The sequence below is a fragment of the Perca flavescens genome, chromosome 11, assembly GCF_004354835.1.
Source record: "Perca flavescens isolate YP-PL-M2 chromosome 11, PFLA_1.0, whole genome shotgun sequence".
Classification (NCBI taxonomy): Eukaryota; Metazoa; Chordata; class Actinopteri; order Perciformes; family Percidae; genus Perca; species Perca flavescens.
In genome coordinates this window covers 19,456,190-19,463,860 of record NC_041341.1, presented here as the reverse complement: position 1 = coordinate 19,463,860, position 7,671 = coordinate 19,456,190, and positions in this window count along the sequence as shown.

The following is a 7,671-nucleotide window of genomic DNA, read 5'->3' as shown; positions in this document are numbered from 1 at the left end:
CCAGAGCACTTTGGAAATATTATTGCTAATAGGAAGTTAAGTTAGATTTTTTTTAAACTAAAAAAACAAGCTTTTTCCCTAGAAGAAAAAAAAAACGTTGGCCACATCTAAAATGTTTTTCCAAAAGAAAACAAAATAAACCTGAAAATTGAGAGAGCAGGAATGGGCAGCATATTATAGCCTTCATCTGTTTGTGGCATTGTTCTAGAAAGCGTATACATCACCTCCAGAGAGTAACTGATAGGCCTAACCATTCACTTCTTGGATAGATGCACAAAAGCAGAAGATATCTGCGGCACAGATTATTCTCATTTCAAAACCATTCACAGTCAAGTATGCAGAACAGAAAAAAAGATGCTTTTAATGCCGGCCAATGATTACAGGTGAGTGATGTAACTGATAGTTGGCCCATTATTGTTCGGAGATTTGGTGTGTTTGACCCCCTAAAGCATTCTGCTGCCAAGGGAATTTAAAACAACCTTTGGACTCGGAGAAAAGGAATGTTATGATTGCTCTCAGTGACACTGATACAACACTGGCACATCTCTGACTCCAGATACAGGAGAGCCTTCACTGTGACTGTGACTAGTCTACACCAACACTTAGCAGCAGGCGTTTCTTTAGCCTGTCAGACAGAGGCTAGATGTGGCTTTTGTCTCTGATTGCCACATCCCCTAACGCTCATGCTGCTGCTTATGCATTTGACCTCCATTAGCCCACCAGGTGTGTTTCATATTTTATTTAATGAAATGTAGTTATGAGGTAAATCATTGCCTGCAACAATACTTCTTGAGGCAAATTTTTTTTCTCCCTCTCTCACACCAAAGTAGTGATGTTGACTTGCGTTGCTCCTGGGCTGATATTTTCATTAAAGGCCCTCTTATCAAATAATGAAATAAAGAATCTGTTTCTTGCCCAATGCTATTACCTCCCACAAATCAAAAGGTTCCCAGTGTAATGTCTTGCCTCCCATGCCAGTTAATTAGGTAGCGTTGTGCTACATACTAATGCTGCTTTCATGAGAATAATCTGAGACAATAAACCTGTCTCTTTTGTGTCCTTCTGCAAGCCCTCTTAATTAATATCAGCAAATACAAACCAAAGTTAATTGAAATTTGAACAGCCCATCTTTATAGTTTACAATAATCCAATCGCTAGTGTTTTGTTACTGTTGTTGAATTACTGTAATAGCTGGTATCATATCTCTATTTAGTATTTCATTGATCACTCTCAGGGACGCAGCAGAAATATAAAAGAAAGAAATGTCTTAACCATGAGTAAACACAGGAGGCAATATATGCAACCCCAACATTGATTCAGACTGAGACATTAATATTCACACTCCTCCAGATAATCATAGCAAGGTGTACATGATTTGTTTTCATTGATTAAATGACATTGGTTCAGGTTCTCACACCATGGTTATTAATATAGTTTGCATTGATATTATTTCTGCATTAACAACAATTTCACCAAGTAAGAGAGATTACGGGTCTGATGCAAAAGAGTAGCATCTCAGTGGCAGAGCGCTTTAATCAGAACCCCTTTTGATGCAAAATCTTTACAATTTTAATCAATCTTTATGGACGAGCTTTTCAAACTGTATGCAAGTTTGAATAGCATAGTTTTAAAGAGGCTGTGCCCTCCTGTCAGATATCTGATACGTTTTGCAAATTACAAATCCTTCTACGAATATGAATTAGGTTGTGCAACACCGAGTGTTCCTTCCATTCATGGTGTACACAGTTCAGATTTTACTTTACAAGAATTCTTAGCCCCAGCTAATGTAATCAGGCCAAAAATTCCCAACAAGCGTGGGATTGTAGTACACAGAGCCCACAACAAAGCATAATCTGGCACTCTACTATTCCAGTAGGATTTTTTTTGTCCTTACACTTCTTTTGTCACATTGGCCCATGAACAGAAATAGCTAAACAAAATAAATAAATAGATAAACAGTGGGTTGTCTTTATAGCCTTTATGCAGCGATATTTCTGAGCCAAGAACATTTCTGAAGTTAACAGTATTTATGTTCCGGTAACGTTGGTCACAGTCTGTCACACATTATTTGCATCTGCATGTCCGATTAACAAATATGACATATTCCTAAGATCAGGCTCCTAGCACTCTAACCACCCACCATGGCAATTAACTGTCTACTAAGCTAACAAGCGTAACACACATGCCTGATGCAAGCCAGTAGAATATCAAGCTCCTAGATGTATCCCCGTTTACCCTGTGGTGCCGCTGTGAACACGCAGTACACATGTGCAGGCTAATTTCAAATGGTGATTAAGTTGCCTCTCTGGACTGAGGATCTTTACTCTCGCCGGTATCGATACAGGTTTTACTTTGGGAGTGCAACTGGCATTTGAAATTCACTAGGGATATACAGTAGAGAGCTGTTGCGTCAGGGACTAGTGAGACCTTGTCACGGGGAAAATAACCTCTCAGACTAATTCAATAGGGCTTTCTTTTTTAGTTTTTCTGTGTCTTAAGGACTGTTAGTAGTGAATGAAAATATCTACTGTGTACAGCGAACATGCTAACATTGTTATGACCTTCACACTGCTTAAGCTTGTTATCACTGCTAAGGCAAGAAAAAATAGCTTGAAAATGCCAGAATACCTACAAAGACTGATAGATAGGAGCAAAGAAAGGCCAGGCATATGCTATTCATTCATTCTTATTTTGAGTCAGGTTAGAGGGCAACTGGATTTACAAGAGGAAAAAAGGGCCCACTTATGACAGTATACTCTGTATGTCACCAGAGGAGATAAAATAATTCCAGTACAAACCCAGAGTATGTGTTTGTTCCAGTAAGAGGTCTTAACCATCCTTGACTTTGCTGGAAATGTTGATCCATGGATCATGGTCATTTCACCATTGTCATGGGTTCAAGGATTATATCCAACATAGCATCTGAAGGTAGAAGGGTTTTGTGGTAAATCCAGACAGTTTTTTACTGCACGATTGCCAACAAACTATCTGTTTTACTTATTTCTAAAAAAGCATTGACCGCCGGGGCATAGCCAATATGGAGGTTAATCCATTCTAGTGTCTATACTATGGGATGCTTATGGAAGCATATTTGCTTAGGGCAGCCATGCAAATTATTACTTACTGCCCTGTTAGCTGATAACACAAATTAGATACCCATTAAAGTTGAACAATGTATATAGAATGAGAATAGATTGCAAGTGATACCTGAAGGGATGCTTAAGTCGTATGGCACTAAAATATGCCTCATGCTTGCAAACTTCAAAAGTGGAGAGATGTTTATCCTTGGGATTGGAAGATGCATAATAGTAATCTCATATGCACAGAGGCAGCTGCCAGGTGGAGGATAGCACACTGCATGTTTATGAATAGAAATCATTACAGGGACTAGGGAGCATACCGACATGGACCAGTGACACAGAACTTTTTTATCATCTACCCAGCGTTCACTACAGCACTTAAAAGTTCATGTGCTGAAATGTTTAGTATGGCATTAGTTGAGCTGTGGTCATCTTGCACTGTATTTGATTTGTTATTTGTGTTTAATTTTCTATGTATTTGCTTGTTGAACAGATCCAAGTGTTAGGAAACATTTGTAAAAGTCCCTCCAACTTGTCCTGACCTGAGTGTGGGTTGGAGTTGAGAACAACAAGGCTGTTAATACGATCCTGCCACCTGAGGGGCCTGTGAAATCAGAAACATGCCAGCTTTAACAGCACTGCCACAACTCCACTGGGCTTCTACCTTCACTAGCCTTTGCCTTATCAGATTAACCACTTTAATTCATTTGCCAAACACCTCTCTGAAGGCAAATACCAATGTTCAGCAGCTTTTAGGAGGTGGAAACGCAGTTTGTGGCGTGTTGGAAGAGAGAGGAAGTGCTTCAGACCTGTTTGGGAATTCTACCTTTTGACTTGTCTGTTGTTGTCTTTGAGCCCCTTTCCCTTTCTGCTCCTCTGGCCAGCTGATAGTTAGGGATTCATCTTAAAACCTCCCCTTTGTCTGACAGACCGCGGAGTCAGCAGTTATTCTTCAACTGACGACTTTCAATGCTTGGCGGTGAAAGAGATGAAGCTGAAACACAAAGGCAAATTAAGGGTACAAAAACACTCGCCATTGTCCCATTGTTGAGGGTCACAAATCGTCAAGTAAAAGCAACACAGCGTGGTTGAAATGTATTCGCCTCCATCCCTTTCCCCCTCCCTCCCTTCTCCTCTCTTTATATTCATTAGATTCATTATAGGCCACAAAGGATTGCCAACAAAACAGCTTGTGATTTTAGTTGAATTCATCCCCCTTTGAGGCCTGCAGGGAAATTAAAGTAGGTGACTATCACTGGAGGGGGAGCAGGGTTGACACATCTGAAGCTTTTCAGTGATGCTAATAGCCAAGCGTATCCAAAATACACAGGAGCTGACCTCAAACAGATTGTGGGGGTTTAAAATCATTAGTTTGCAAATGAAGCAAAAGTACATTGGTTCTATGGTAGAATCAGCCCACTCTGAACCTTTGATTAGTGTTTGTCAACTCCCCTTTCTCTTCATACTCCCCCGCCCACTTGCAATCCAGAAATTAATAAAGGAGACATAGCGACACTTTGGAGGGAAAATACTTGCATCTCCAGCACCTGTTAAACAAATGCACTTAAGGCAGGAATCAAATTGCAGGCAGGTTTAAATTGGTGTAAAATCTTCATTTAGATGATGTCCCCAGGGCCTGCTTATTACTTGAGATTTATTTAGCATTAGTTCTGCCTCGCAAATGTGGTGCACCATTCCACCTCAGTGAAATATGAAGAGGTTTGATAAAAAGCTACAACAGATTCTCTCATTAAAAAAACCTAAACCTTTTAAAGATTCATTAATTTAACTTGTAGCATGCAGCTCTGACATGCACAAGAGTTCTGTGCCTGTGCCCTTGAGCGCTGTATGTTATACAGTGTAAGATGTTGCTGTGGATCATCGGCACAGGTCTGCGCTGACAAATTAAAGTACCTCCAACGCTGAATGCATCTCATTGCATTGCAGATGTTCATTTTGACGCACGCACTGATACTCGAATAAGCTACCAATAAGGAATTCTATAAAATTCTTTGCACCTGTTGTTGTTTTTTTAGTAAAAATTTGAAATTGGTCACACTTGCTATCACATGTCATGTTGCCGTAAATGGCACACATCATGGTGAAGGCTGGAAGGAAACAACCACAAAGACATTTCATTTGTAGCAGTGCCCCCATTGAGTATGTCTGTTTCAGTCACCAATCTGTTTTGTTCTCTGTCCTTTTCAATTTGTTTACATTTGGCCCCTACCGGAGAGGGACAGTCTATTGATTTATTGTCCCCGCTTCCTGACAGTGCCGTTAAGAGTGCACAAGGCCCCCCCCCCCGTCTTCAGGCCCTGCTTTTACATTGTGCCGCTGGTTGCTGGCTTCTGTTACAGAGACAGGCCAAGGAAGGGCCTTGCCCAAGCATCACAAGGACCCCACAAGAAAAAAGCTTCAGCCGTACCGAAGACCTGAGAGAGAGCATGGCAGCACAATGTAGCTCCGTCTGAATAGTAGACGGTTTGGGACATTTGCCTCCCACAGAGGGCTTTTTTTTCTCTTCATTTTTCAACTGTTTAGATTCTAACATGACACATCCATTTACACATAATATTAGAACTGTTACTATACAGTATAAATGTATAATACATACAATTAAAAATATGTGGTGCTTGTGCATAATATATATATATATATATATATATATATATATATATATATATAGGTGTAGATGTGTGTGTGTATATATATATGTATATGTGTGTATATTTTATATATATATATATATAAATGTTTTTTGCTTTATGTACGTATATACACACACACACATTTTATTCTATCAGGGTGGTTTGTATTCATGTTTTGTGACATCTCATTTTGCAGATTGACATTTTTTTTTTTATGAAAAGCACCTGTCTGCGATTCTACAGAACAATTTATATGAGTCAAAAGAATCGTTTCAGATGAAAGTTGAAATGCTATTGTAAAATAGCCTTTCACTCTTCCCGCTTGAAGATAAACAATTTTCCATGAATATATGGCTGGGCCCCCTATCTATCACCAGCATCAGAATGTGTCCCATACTGAGCCTATTGTAGTCTATTAAAAGAAATCCTTCCCTGTGGCAACCATTTTGCAGGTTTCAAGTAGATAAATGCCTTCCAAGAGGGATAATAATGCATTTCTACAAAACTGCATTAAAGAGTAATGTTTGTCAACTACTCCGATAAAAACTTCACAGTCACAATTCTTTTTAGAGGCGGCAAATGCATTGGCAATGTGTAAAGCTGATTGGTCTGGGGAGGCTGCCTACAGGTTAGCAGGCCTCATTTCCAATCTCTGACAGCAATATGTGTCCCCGTGTGCTTCATCCCGATTGCTCATGTTCAACACAAACCATGGTCACTCTATATATGGAAATCTCTGTCTTCAGGCCGAAAAAAAATTAAAAAGGTGAGATTGGCACTTTAACCTCCATGCCCCCCTGAAAATATGTTTTAGTCTGATACATTATACTAGTGCGAATTATTTATCAAGAAGATACAAGCTTGATATTTCAAAAAAATAATGAGATGTTGAGGTGGCAGCTGGAATGTTCTGGTCCAGCGAGCAGCATCTATGAATCGGGGGAAATGAAGTAAATGTGGCTGGCTGGGACACACCATGTGCAGAAGGTGAAAGATTGGAGTGCAGCGTTTAGGTGGCACTGACCAAAAACTTAAAATCTCTCCATTGTGGCTTTCTTTTGGAATCGTGGCACCAAATGTAGTCGTGTAATGCTACGTTATTTATTATAACAATTATATATGAATGAATGTCAGTTTTAAAAAGCACAGTTTGCCAGATGTATTAGGAAATGAAAATTGAATATCTATTTCTGGGAAAAAAATTATCCTATTTGTGGTTATCAAACCGCTCAAAAGCCTGGAATCTGTTAGGCAAAAACAAAACAAGTGTTGTGCTATGTTCAGTTGAAAGAGCCCACCTGTCGACTCGCTGCACTCAGAGAACAAGTCATTCAGTTGTTGCAGCTCATACAAAGTGAGTGAAGAGAAGAAATCCTTTCACACACTCTGTGTCTCTCTTCAGATGACTGTTATTTGAAAGAACAAAAACCGAGAAAGGCTGTGTATTAATTCACTTCAGACCCTGTCAGTCACTGCTTTCACTCCACTGTTAGTCCCTCACGCTTTGATGAACACACGGCAATCAAGGTAAACCGTGACTGGCTTGATTTTTTTAAGGCAGTGAGTAACATGTTTTTCTTCACCACCCATTCATGCCTACACAATGTCATTTAAAACTGAGGCGTGATTGAGAGATGATTGTGCTCTAACATAATTATGAAGTGTTCCCTTATTTGTGCGGTTAGTAGATTTAAATATGATACACCATTAGTTTAATGTATTTAAAATAAGTATTAATATTTGTATTTATTTAATCACCAAACAGCAGGCTTGTATCAAGTATTTCAACCTGTTGACTGAACTAAGTTAATCAAATGACAAGAAGAAAATTGGTTTATTTCAGAGCTTTCCCCCTCCCCACCCCAAACTCTTGTCTTTGTTTTGATTCATTTCATCCTCTCTGAACATCCCGTTGCTTTTCAGGGCCCCCTTTGTTCTTG